At 44.0% G+C, this 13,564-nt stretch overlaps 1 pseudogene; it reads right to left on the minus strand.

The window, feature by feature from the left end:
- Nucleotides 1–441: 441 nt before the first annotated feature.
- LOC140581221 (uncharacterized) overlaps nt 442–13,564 on the minus strand; it is a 28,181-nt pseudogene continuing 15,058 nt past the window's right edge.

Genomic DNA, 13,564 nt, shown 5'->3' on the forward strand with positions numbered 1-13,564 from the left:
AAACAGTAAAACTGGCAAACTGAGATCATGAGCCTGTCGTCTCAAATAACTAAACAAGTGAAAATGGATGAATCTGGGCGTGTGTTTGGATTTTGTGGTGCCTTTATGACAAACTCGGTGACAGCATGCAAACTTCATACACGCAGATCACACCACACCTCTCCTTCATGGATTCCTTTACTGACCTGATACCTCTTTATGTTCTTCAAATAGTCTTATGCTGCACTTCTGGCCCTTGAACAGTCTTATTAGGTCTTACTTAGTGTAATTGTTCTGTAGCTCCTGCTGGGCATCCTAGCTGCACTTAACAGCATGAACAAAACAACAATAATAATAATGCTATTTGCCTCATTTGTACATTGCTTTGGACAAAAGTGTTTGCTAAATTTGTAAATGTTCTCCATGCATGCATCCATCCATTCATCCATCTTCCAGTCATGGTCAGGGTAGCGGGGGGGGGGGGGTGTAGATGTTGTTGTGGTTGTTATGGGTGTAGTTGTTGTTATGGGTGTAGTTTTGGTTTTTATTGGTGTAGTTGTTGTGGTTGCTGTTGTTATGGGTGTAGTTGTTGTTGTTATTGTTATGGCTGTAGTTTTGGTTTTTATTGGTGTAGTTGTTGTGGTTGTTGTTATTATGGGTGTTGTTGTGGTTGCTGTTATTATGAGTGTAGTTGTTGTGGTTGTTATGGGTGTTGTTGTGGTTGCTGTTGTTATGGGTGTAGTTATTTTGGTTGCGGTTGTTTTAGGTGTTGTTGTTTTGGTTGTTATGGGTGTAGTTGTTGTTATGGGTGTAGTTGTTATGGTTGCTGTTGTTATGGGTGTAGTTGTTTTGGTTGTTATGGGTGTAGTTGTTGTGGTTGTTATGGGTGTTGTTGTTGTAGTTGCTGTTGTTATTGGTGTAGTTGTTGTTTTGGTTGCTGTTGTTATGGATGTAGTTTTTGTGGTTGCTGTTATTACGGGTGTAGTTGTGGTTGTTATGGGTGTAGTTGTGGTTGCTGTTGTTATCGGTGTAGTTGTTTTGGTTGTTATGGGTGTAGTTGTGGTTGCTGTTGTTATGGGTGTAGTTGTTGTTGTGGTTGTTGTTATGGATGTTCCTGTGGTTGCTGTTGTTATGGGTGTAGTTGATGTGGTTGCTGTTGTTATGGGTGTAGATGTTTTGGTTGTTATTGGTGTTGTTGTTTTAGTTGTTATGGGTGTAGTTGTTGTGGTTGTTATGGGTGTTGTTGTGGTTGCTGTTGATATAGGTGTAGTTGTTGTGGTTGTTGTTATGGGTGTAGTTGTTGTGGTTGCTGTGGATATGGGTGTAGTTGCTGTGGTTGTTGTTATGGGTGTAGTTGTTGTTGTGGTTGCTGTTGTTATGGGTGTAGTTGTCTTGGTTGCGGTTTTATGGGTGTAGTTGTTGTTATGGGTGTTGTGGTTGCTGTTGTGGGTGTAGTTGTTGTTGTTATTGGTGTTGTTGTGGTTGCTTTTGTTACTGTGGTTGCTGTTGTTATGGGTGTAGATGTTTTGGTTGTGGTTGTTATGGGTGTTGTTTTGGTTGCTATGGGTGTAGTTGTGGTTGTTGTTATGGGTGTTGTTGTGGTTGCTGTTGATATGGGTGTAGTTCTTGTGGTTGTTGTTATGGGTGTAGTTGTTGTGGTTCCTGTTGTTATGGGTGTAGTTGTTTTGGTTGCGGTTTTTATGGGTGTAGTTGTGGTTGTTGTTATCGGTGTTCTTGTGGTTGCTGTTGATATGGGTGTAGTTGTGGTTGTTGTTATGGGTGTAGTTGTTTTTGTGGTTGCTGTTGTTATGGGTGTAGTTGTGGTTGTTGTTGTTATGGGTGTTGTTGTGGTTGTTATGGGCGTAGTTATTCTGGTTGCTGTTGTTATGGGAGTTGTTGTGGTTGCTCTTGTTACGGGGTGTATGTGTTTTGGTTGTGGTTGTTATCGGTGTTGTTGTTTTAGTTGTTATGGGTGTAGTTGTTCTGGTTGTTGTTATGGGTGTAGTTGTGTTTGCTGTTGTTATGGGTGTAGTTGTTTTGGTTGCGGTTTTATGGGTGTAGTTGTGGTTGCTGTTGTTATTGGTGTAGTTTTTTTGGTTGTTGTTGTTATGGGTGTTGTGGTTGCTGTTGTTATGGGTGTAGATGTTTTGTTGCAGATGTTATTGGTGTTGTTTTGGTTGTTATGGGTGTAGTTGTGGTTGTTTTTATGCATGTTGTGGTTGCTGTTGATATGGGTGTAGTTCTTGTGGTTGTTATGGGTGTAGTTGTTGTGGTTGCGGTTTTTATGGTTGTAGTTGTGGTTGTTGGTGTTGTTGTGGTTGCTGTTGATATGGGTGTAGTTGTTGTGGTCGCTGTTATGGGTGTAGTTGTTTTTGTGGTTGCTGTTGTTATGGGTGTTGTTGTGGTTATTATCGGTGTAGTTGTTGTGGTTGTTGTCATGAGTGTTGTGGTTGTTATGGCTGTAGTTGTGGTTGTAGTTGTGGTTATTGTTGTTATGGGTGTTGTTGTGGTTGTTATGGGCGTAGTTATTCTGGTTGCTGTTGTTATGGGAGTTGTTGTGGTTGCTCTTGTTACGGGGTGTATGTGTTTTGGTTGTGGTTGTTATCGGTGTTGTTGTTTTAGTTGTTATGGGTGTAGTTGTTCTGGTTGTTGTTATGGGTGTAGTTGTGTTTGCTGTTGTTATGGGTGTAGTTGTTTTGGTTGCGGTTTTATGGGTGTAGTTGTGGTTGCTGTTGTTATTGGTGTAGTTTTTTTGGTTGTTGTTGTTATGGGTGTTGTGGTTGCTGTTGTTATGGGTGTAGATGTTTTGTTGCGGATGTTATTGGTGTTGTTTTGGTTGTTATGGGTGTAGTTGTGGTTGTTTTTATGGATGTTGTGGTTGCTGTTGATATGGGTGTAGTTCTTGTGGTTGTTGTTATGGGTGTAGTTGTTGTGGTTGCGGTTTTTATGGTTGTAGTTGTGGTTGTTGGTGTTGTTGTGGTTGCTGTTGATATGGGTGTAGTTGTTGTGGTCGCTGTTATGGGTGTAGTTGTTTTTGTGGTTGCTGTTGTTATGGGTGTTGTTGTGGTTATTATCGGTGTAGTTGTTGTGGTTGTTGTCATGAGTGTTGTGGTTGTTATGGCTGTAGTTGTGGTTGTAGTTGTGGTTATTGTTGTTATGGGTGTTGTTGTGGTTGCTGTTATGGTTTTTGTTGTTAATTTGACAGAGATTGCTTTTATAAACCTGGCCCTAGTACCTGTCTTGCTCTGTAAGCAACATTGGACCTCTTATGGAGCTTCTGTGTGGAATTAAATGACTCTCTGCTAAGCAGCAGCAGCAGCGCCTGTGACTCTAGATGACACCATATGCCTGAGGCTGGCTAGCGATGTCACCAGCTGGTTGGGGGCTCGCTTCCTGCTGCCCATGTGTGTAGTGCAGTCATCTGAACACCCTTGTGGCAGAGGACACATCTGGACAACAACTGTGTGATTCTATACCTGATGACCCTATTATTAGTAATACAGACACTCCTCTACTTACGAACTTTCAGACATACGAACGAAGAGGACTGTAAGTCCAAATTGTGTTCATTTGGCTCCCGTTTCCTGTCCGCAACATCTAATTTTTTTTTCTGCACTCTAGTTCCGCCTAGTACGACTTCTGGCCATACTCCCACCGTGCAGCAGCGTAGCGTGTGTACTCCCAGCATCCTAGTTCTTTGTACTTGCATATACCCTTAAAATGATGTTGAATAACAACTTACGAACATTTCAAGTTACAAACGGCCGTTCAGAACGTGACCCATTCGTAAGTGGAGGAGCATCTGTATATATTTTAAAGTTTTGCCATATTGTTATATTGCCATATTAAACAGTTATATTCAAATGTTACAATGCTGTAAAAACAATGGGTGACAAAGGTATACAAATGGAGAGGGCATGACCTCTGTACAGATTGCAGAGAGAGTCAGGTGGCTGGGTTTATCTCTATTGATTAGTTCCACCCTCCGCTGTTCCCTGAAACTTGTATATATTGGTGTGTTCTTCTTTGCTTCACCTCTAATAACCCAGAGAGCCGGTGCCTAAACCACTCCCAAGACCCCTAATCACAATGTGTGCATTCCATTCTTTGCTCAACCTTCAATGCTCATGTGTCGCATTTGGGTCTGTGTCACCTCGGCGGTGGTACAATTAGCTGGGTTTCACCGGTCACGTGAGCTGCACATCTGTGTCTGGTAGGGCAGCTAACATCACAGCCATAAAAAATGCAGTGAGGATTAAAATGAGAGTGAGTTGCCAGACCCTGTGAAAGTCTCCACGTTAAAAATCTGTGTCAACACATTAGCTGTCACTGAAGGTGAATGAACGGTGAGACACCAACAGCGAGTGAGGTGAACCCTGATTGGTGCACTGCAGTTGGTTGACTTTGATTGGTGGATTCCGATTTGTGGCCTCTGATTGGTGGTATCTGATTGCTGTCAGCAAACATTTGCTCGGGTTTCATCACATTGAGCCTGAGGGCTTTACTTAGGGGAAGTAGGGAGGGGGAGTAGGCTAAATAAAACCAAAACAAAAAAAAAAAACATATTCAACTAATTCAAATGTGTGCAGTTCTGGAGCGAGGAACATTATTGGTTTATGTCAGTGTCTGGTCTGACCTATAGGCAGACATCATGTTTCAGCTGTGCAGAACTTACAGGCGAAATGTGACCGGGGCCGAATTCACAGCCAATGGTTTTAATGGCAATTTATCTGCATCAGTGTACCCTAAGCCTAGCCATAAATCTTAGCGGGGGAATGACATGTGGCGGACAGGAGTTAGCGCACGTTCAGCTGCATGACGATATCGCCCAGTCTGGCCATTGGGGCTTCTAACAAGGTTCTGAGGAGGGGCTGTTAGGCACCATAAATGCAGCCCGGGACTTCAAGCCCAGCAAGCTAGATCATAGATCATATTTGATTAATTATAATATCAGGGTCATTTTAAGAAATGTTATGCTACACTTTCCACTCAATGTTACGAACAGTAAAGAAATTCACAGGGATTTAGGTGAATGCTTGCTGTACGGTCCTGCGACCAAGGCCAGCTGTGCTTTGAATGCCTCTGAATGTTGAATATTCTTATTCCCTGCATTACTGTCGTTTCAGTCGAGGCTGTAAGCTTAAGAGTGTGAGAAACGAGCTGTGAACAGCCACCATATCTGACCGATTTTGGAGCGGCTTTCTTTACCTTTGCTTGACAGAGCCATGACCCACGGGTCTTCTTTAGTCTAAGTCTGATGTTATCTCACTGACCTGGCCTGCTTTCTGCAAATGACCATTATTTTGACTAGATAGCCTTTACCTTTTCTGGGTTGGCCCACCATGAGTTCCCACGCTGAGCTTACCTCTGAAACATTCACCTTATCATCCAGCATGTGATAGGGAGAAGCTGGCGGTCCTCTCCCTGAAGCTCGGGGAGGTTCCTGGTCTCTCTCACAGCCAAAGGCTTTCCAGGTTTACAAGCCAAGCTCGACGTTGACAAAGTCACACACCGTGCCCTGCAAGGGGACACCGTGTCCTTTCGGTTTTTGGGACTGACCCCCTCAATAGCTGACATGCTGTATCGCAGAGGTGAGCGAGGGCAGACCCCACTGTATATTCATGTCTTTTTCCATCCAAGAAACCTTTCACAGACTCCTTTCTTCAGCTACTCAGTCAAGCCTCGTGACAAAGGTCAAAGAGCATTTACATACTTAGGCTCGCTATTTAAATCCAGGCATGAACTCAGTGTTTACTTTGCAGGCTTCAGATACAAAAAGAAAAAGAAAAGAAAAAAAAAACACCCAGGACACAGTGTGTGTGCGTGCGTGTGTGTGTCAGTGTGTGTGACAGTGTGAGTGTGTCTCAGGGCAGCTGTGCACGTTTATATATTTGAAATAATAATTACATCTGAGAGAAGAGTACCACAGAGGTGTTTGCTATGCAAGGTTTGTTAGAAGGATTTTATTACATACCCCGAGGTGTCTGTGTTTAATCAAGATTAAGTAAGAGGCAAACAACAGCAAAGTCAAGGACAATGTTCTACCAGCAACAGACTGTATTAATGAATGACAGCTGAACAGTTGGGGGCATCTCCAGCTGTGTGCCTAACCTATAAATCATCCTCTTCTACGTCAACCCCAGACCACAGAATGGAGCCTGTCAGTGAAAATGCAAACTAATAACCTCACGTAGCTGCCGAAGATGACAGAAGGGCCTTTATATGGCAAACGCTCATATTTTACCATTTCCAAACTTTTCAAAGCACATCATCTCCTTGATCATTATCGTTTTCCTCCTCTTGTGCAGTTTCCCCTGTTCCATCATTCAATGACATGCGATATTTCCATGGCAAAGAGGGACTCAGAGGAGCTTACAGTACTGGGTACAGATATCCACACGTCTGTCGATGGGTGAACAAGCCACCCCCCAGCCCTCATGAGCTGAATTGCATGCTGACTGATTCAGCTTTTTCTCTAAAACTACCAATTACTTGAACTCTCTGTCAGCAAGCACCTTTCGGTGGACATCTTCAGTCGTAAGTCTTTTGTAAATCTTTAATTAGAGGCTCAGCTGCCAGCTTTATAGTCACTGGTCTGTATTTCACGTGATTTGAGCAGGGGTGTGAAAGTGGCTTACTAGGCTGATTTCCATTCGACTTCTCTGGAGACAAAGAGGGGGAATGAAGGAGATGGGTCCCACAAAAGGCTGCCTGCGTTTCATTATTAGGTCGGCTGAGAGTGGCTGCCTCTCCAAATTCCCAAAGGACCCTGGTTGCATCGCGCCAAATGTGTTTTTTTTTTACTGCAAGTTTACAGTGCATTTTCAAAATCTTAAATCCAGGGAATATTTAAACACAATGCACCATTTCCCAATCTTGGTGGGCATGATATTTGTGTTATTAGTCACAGAAAATTGGTCATGTGGCCCTTAATTCTAATGGCTTCTGTAAAGATTGTTGTCTACCAGCATCAGTGCATAGATGTCCAATCGATTCTGTCAGAGTCTGGCTTCCAGAAGGGCCGCCAGACAGGAGTATTAACTGTGAGGTTGTGGCGGCGCGACGTGAGATTGCAAGGGGCAGCTGGAATGAGTTTTTAATTAGAGTTGTGGGTCTCTGCACACTGAGGCGCTCTGCTGCTCTCTATCGAGTCTTCAGGTCCAGTTTAAATAGACCAAAGTACCAATATACTCTACAAGGATCTACTTCTAACATGCTGACTTCCTGTCTCCTAATCTGGGATTGTTTGAACCGGTTTGGCCACAATGGGTGACCCATTCCCAGCTACTCATCATAACAGGGAATTGTGTGTTAGTAAACAACCTTGTGACAGACGATCGCCAGTATTTCAAAGCCAGTCACCTATAGGTCAAGCTGTCTTTCACGCAGACATAGAAATGTGAATATTACAAAGGTTTCCAGTTGAAGTCGAACCCCTTGCAGGAAATGCTGAAGGCTGAGTCCCTGACTATCCCCTAATAAGCAGGGCTACGCCAGCGCTGATACGGACACTAACTAGGGTCACCAGGACCATGAAGCTCGTCAATAAGGTAGGCTTCCTATCATCTAGCACTGGGGAAGATATATAGATCCCTTTGTTCTATGCCATTTCAGTACACCTTAGACCAAATGTAGCCTTTTGCTGAAGGGAAGTATTGATTGATTGATTGTGGTTAATTCTGTGAATTCCATACATGTTATAATTGTGCCTCTTGTGAATATATTCTGGCGATATCCATCCATAAGTCCGGCAGAATGTCTGAGGACAGTTAATGTATTTGCTTATCTAGATATTCTCATAAGTGCAATGGCATTTTCATGTATTAAAGGCCAGACAATACCTTTTAACACTCTGGGCCTTATTTGTCTGATGTAAATTATGTATGCATGAGAACTGTAATATGGACTCATTGATGTTAAGGTCAAAATAACAATATAAAACTGTTCAGGCTGGGATTAAACACAAGACTGCAATATTTAATGGATGAAAACTTTAAAAATCATTTTAAAAATGAATTTATACATATAAGCCCCAGACAATTTAACATTTGTACTCAGTGCAGAAATATTTGTATGTGATTTCATTTTAAATGAGAAACACACTGACTATACTTTTTTGGATGGGATGGTCCAGTAACAGAATATTTCCGTCTTCTCTCAGAATAGTTACCATCTGCTTATTGGTTGGTTTGTTGCTTCAGGGGGCCTTATTCAAAAAGTCATTTTGGGGCCTCTCGCCGCCCTTATGTAGTGACAGTTTTTGACCGACAGGGGGCCCCAAGGAAAAACGTGGTTTGAATGGTGGTAAACACTACCACTGCATCTGGTATAGCAATCTGCAGTCACCTTAGTCTCCACAAATTCTAAACATAATCATCACAAGCAAATTTTACAATAGCATGTTGACACTGAGACTTCCATTCATAAGGGTCAAGCACCAAAGAATTCCTCTCATTCCCAGTCAAAGAGCACTCAGTGTTTTTAAGGTCAGAGTGCACCTAGAATTCCTGAGTGCCTTCTAGTGACTCCTAGCAGCCATTACAATATTTCGCCTTTAATTTCACCAAATATCATCTTTACAGGATATAAGTGTAATACATAATAGCAATGCAGTACCTTTCTGATTTCAAAATGTCAGCCATCTCTCTGCTTTAATAAACAGCATGGATCAGTGTCTCGCCCAACACCAAAGGCAATGGCTTTTGGTTAAAAAAGAATTGGCTGTCTCTTATCTGCAGTGGCCTTTGGGTTCTTCACCAGGCGAGACTCGGGGCGTTTTGGCAGACAAAGAGGCCCGCCTCTCACTGCTCGATGCCGGGGTCACCCCATCCTTGACCTTGGTCACCCAGTCCCTTGAGTTGGGGGGGGGGGGGGCAGACAGGGCCTGGGTCCTGATTTTTGGAGCCTAAGGCTGTTTTAGTTGGGCCCGGTGGGGGGGGGAGGGGGTGGGTTCAGAGTTACCCTTTCTGTGTAATGAATGAAGTAGAGGAAGAGAAGGAGGGGAAGGGGTGAAGTTTGGGGGTGCTGGTCACATGCCTGTTTTGCTAAGATAACAAGCCCCCTAAAAACACATCCATCACCAGGCTGCGCCACACCGGCAGAGCTGCTTGCTGTTTCAGAGTCTGCGTCTGCCTGAGAGTTTACATAAGTTTGGTGTGAAGTGTGTGTGCGTCTGTGTGCATGGTGTGCCGGCTGCAGATGTACTGCACACATGTGTGACTGGGAATGTGTATATTTATATATAGATATCACCTGTAGAAAATGCATCTCTCTTACTGTGCTGCTTATACAAGAAGGACAGCTCATGGGGAGCAAAGGAGGGTGTCGGGGGGGCTCTCTCATCTGCTGGGGACACTGTGTGACAGGAGGGGGTGTGGCCATAGAGATCTTCACACTGGCACTAAAACAAGGCACAAATAAAGGTGGGAATGATTCTTTGTAGGACTAGTAAAGTTATTTAACACAAATGACAGATCCCTGTATACATAACTGTGAATGTTATAAGACATCATGGAGTCCCCCAGGGCTCGAAGTGTGAACAAACAGGTGCTAGTACTGCCCTTGTTATTCAGAAACGGGAGGTTATGAGAGGTGCACTGAAGAGAAAAGCAAAGAGGTGCTGGTACCATGTACTGGAGAGCACCAGGCCATTGCAAGTACTGGGGTCTACATCTGACAATTATGACTTTGGGAAGCCTATTGTAGGGGGGCACTGTCCCATTTGGGATGGGAGGCATAGCCATGTCACACGGGGGACCAGCTTCATGGATGGTGTTTGCCTTTTTGGGATCAGACAGGGTGGAAACAAGCACAAATGGAAGAACCAAATAAGGGAGCTGGCTTTAGAAACAAACACATTAGAGACCATCCCAGGCACGGCAATCACATGGGAGGGGTCTGCAGGTCAGGACTGACACCAACTGCAGTCTGGATTGGTGGGAGTGTGTTTCCTGTTGGGAATGAGAGGCAGGTGGAACCAATCAAGAAAAGTATCCATCATCACATGACTCGCCCAACATCCCCCAGTATATGCCGTACATATATAATTATTTTTCCCTGTTATTTTCTTTTCATCATTGTCCGAAGGCACAGCATCCAAAACACGTCTGTGAGTGACAATTCCCGGCAGGACAGGCCTGGGCGGAGGGGGCACAATCTTCCGCAGGACCTGGCCGACTCGGATTTCCACTCTCCGTGCATGATGGCTCTTCATGGCTCAGTCGCTCCTTCCCATCAAATCCTCATTTCCGACAAAACAAAGCCCGCCAAGCGCGTCCGTCATGCGAGCGCTGTCCATCGCCGAGACAGATGCTTCTCGTATGAATTGGAAAGGGGGGGGGGTGGCGCATAAATTATTCATGTCCTGCCAAGCCTGGAGGTGCTTATTAAACATTGCGTGGCAAGTGGTGCGGATGGGTCCTCTGAAAGCCAGTTTTTGTGTCTGCTCAACTTCAGCTTGTGTTGTGGGGTGCAGTTCATGAAGTTTTTCCACCATGTTCGGTTACGTATTGTCATGTATGCCACCTACACCTATGCCTCCTATACGTTTATATATTGTTTTTGGGAGTGAGAGCGAGTCGGGCGCACCCAGCTCCGGGTACGGTACCCCCTAAGCACAATATCGAATAAACTATGCTTTCCAAACAGTATTCCAAGATCTCACATGCCGACGCATCGTGGAGTGTGACAGCCGCCTTGCTGTCGATGCAGGCAAACGGCGGGATGCTTCAGCCATGATGGAACTCCAAAATAACTTAGGTAAGCTCTCAGCATTGCTGCTCTGTCAAAGATCAGCCCGAGAGGCCAGACTCAAGCTGACCGAGGTACAGAATGGCTATTTCAGATCTGGGGATTTATTTTGGAGCTTTCTGTTTATTTGTTTGTGTATTTGTCACCTCTGATCCGCAAGTGTGGTGTCTGCATGTTCTTCCACTGTCATGTGGGCCTAAAGTCTGCGGTCAGGCTAATTGGGATCTAAACAGCCCACAGAGCATGTGTGTGTGTGTGTGTCTCCTGTGATGGACTGACAGCCCATCCAGGGTGTCCCTTGTCTTGTGCCCTGTGCCGCCTCCCCCCACCCCTCCGTGACCCTGACCGAGAGGCTAGAAGATGGATGGATTTTAGTGCTTATTTAGAATGGATTATTTAAGATAATAAATCTCACGAAGGATAAAGCATGGCCATAAATATATCAAAATGCATATGAAAAATGCATTTTATGTATCAGAAAATATAATAAATACATTATGCTGTGCATTATTTAAGCAATAAGGCGGGCAAAGCTGTGCTTTATTCATGAAGAGTGGCTGCTAAGGGTGGAGTCGGGTGTGGGGGGGGGGCTGCAGGAGCGGCTCAGCCATGACCTTCTCTGAGACTGAAGCTGCACTCTGATGCCTCATTTCATTTATTAAATGGCTGCGACGTGTAACAGACTCATGTAGTGTCTTACACACAATCTCAGACTGACTGATCAAACATGGGTCTCTGCACTAATTTGCTTCTTCTCAGTTAAGGTTATGGCCATAAGGCTATTCATTTTTAAGATTAGGATTGACACAAAATTTAAAATAAACTGCTGTGTTTTATTTAAAGTATGTGGAATTTAATTTTTTTCATGTGCAAAATTTAACGATCGATGTAGCTTCCAATATTTTGTTTAAAAAGTATATTTTCTTTGACTGAACAAATCCCAGTACCACAGGACATGGTTGCTATTTGTAAATTTAAAAATTGTGACCAAACACTACATTGTTGCTATGGAGCAGTAACATTAGCACTGCCGTTACTTGCCATATGTTTTGATTTACTTTCATATAAAATGGAGTGATGTCACAGTCTTTCTCTCTGTGTTGATGTCACTTCCTTGTTAGAATGTCACACTCAAAGCACTACTATGAATGTGTAAGCCGATCTGTACCCAAACCAAATCGGATCTATGAGGCTATGGGGCTTGGAGGGAACAAATTATGATTACATTTAAATGTGCTGTCTGAGACACACACAATACCATGAAGAAATCTCTTTTCATGACATGCTGACATTAAAAAAAACAAAAAAAAAAAACACATAAAGGGGTTATGATGTTCAGCTGCTCCACTTGTGACAATCAGACGTCTCATTTCTTAACAAGTGGATTTGCTTCTCGGAAATGTGGCAACCTCAGTTTTTGAGATGGTTTCCCTTGATTTTTAAAGTCTCCACATATCCAGCATTTCAGCTTTAACGTTACATTAGGAACAGATGAACTGTATTCAAACTGAAATGCTTTCATAGCTAGGTATTTGTTTTGATAGCACATGCGCAAAATAGGCTCTCTGTTGACAGAGGATTACTTATACACGAGCCCATCTACCTACTTGCATATTCTACACATTCTGTATACATTTCCAGAAATAAATTAACCTTGATTGAAATCTCAGAGGGACTCTGAGCTTTGCAGTTAAGTCTCCAGAATGTCAAACATGATAAAGTCTGGAACAGAAGATGGAGAAGAAAAAATAAAACAAGGCTTCTCCTTTCAAATTGAGTTTTATGCTGGCGTTTGAAAAGCAGGTACAGGTGGGGAAAAAAATGCTACGGGGAATCTTTGAGTCATCTCAGAATGTTGTTTCAGTTCTCTGCGGGTTGTCACATCAAGGGATTGAGTCAGGAGCTTGTTAAAGAATGCTTATGTGTTTATGCATCCTGCTCTGCTGTGGATAGGCCTCTCCTAAATTTAATGCCTCCTGATAGGTAATATCATGATTCATTGGGGGTATCCTCGTTCAGATGTGGCTCTCTGCTGTCAGCCTTGACGTTTGGTCTACCAATTATGATGCTGAGGCCGCATTCTGAGCTTGGAAAATATGGCTGAGGTCATGGTGTTAGAATCAGGCAGGCCAGCGTGATAAGCGGATAAAAGGCAGCATGACAGCCCCTTCGAATGACGTCGTCATTAGAAAGGCTGTCAAAACTGCAATTGTGTTTGACTATGGCTCGTTCTTCACGAGGGCAGCTTGGGAGTGTTGTAGACTGGAGGCGGTGTTCCATACCCCAAGCTCAGTGACTGCAGTCAGATGGTCCAAGTTCCCTGGAATGGCCCGGAAAATGCCAGAAGTAGAATCTGGCTCTTGGACATCTTGGAAACAAGTGAATACCTCCCAGAATCCCAGGGAATCTGAGACATTAGGGCTTAGTGTTTGGAAATCTCAGAATCTCACAAGCATAACGCTCCATTGAAGGTGAGTGATTAATGCGCTGTTGGCTGGAGATGATTGCGGCACCTCGTCCTAAATCCCAACAGCCCATAATTCCAAAAACATGCTCCCTCCTGCCGCCCACTTAAAAATACGGCGGCGCATCTCCCTCGCCGAAACTGTCACTAAATCTCCCAGAAATCAGCTCTGCACTCTGTGTCTGTCTGAGAACAGCAGAAAGGAGCATCACGACAGAGAGAGGGGCCTCTCACAGCAGAAAGGAGTGTCACGACAGGGAGCGGGGCCTCTCACAGCAGAAAGCAGTGTCACGACAGGGAGAGGGGCCTCTCACAGCAGAAAGGAGTGTCACGACAGGGAGAGGGGCCTCTCACAGCAGAAAGGAGTGTCAT

The sequence above is a fragment of the Paramormyrops kingsleyae genome, chromosome 19, assembly GCF_048594095.1.
Source record: "Paramormyrops kingsleyae isolate MSU_618 chromosome 19, PKINGS_0.4, whole genome shotgun sequence".
NCBI lineage: Eukaryota > Metazoa > Chordata > Actinopteri > Osteoglossiformes > Mormyridae > Paramormyrops > Paramormyrops kingsleyae.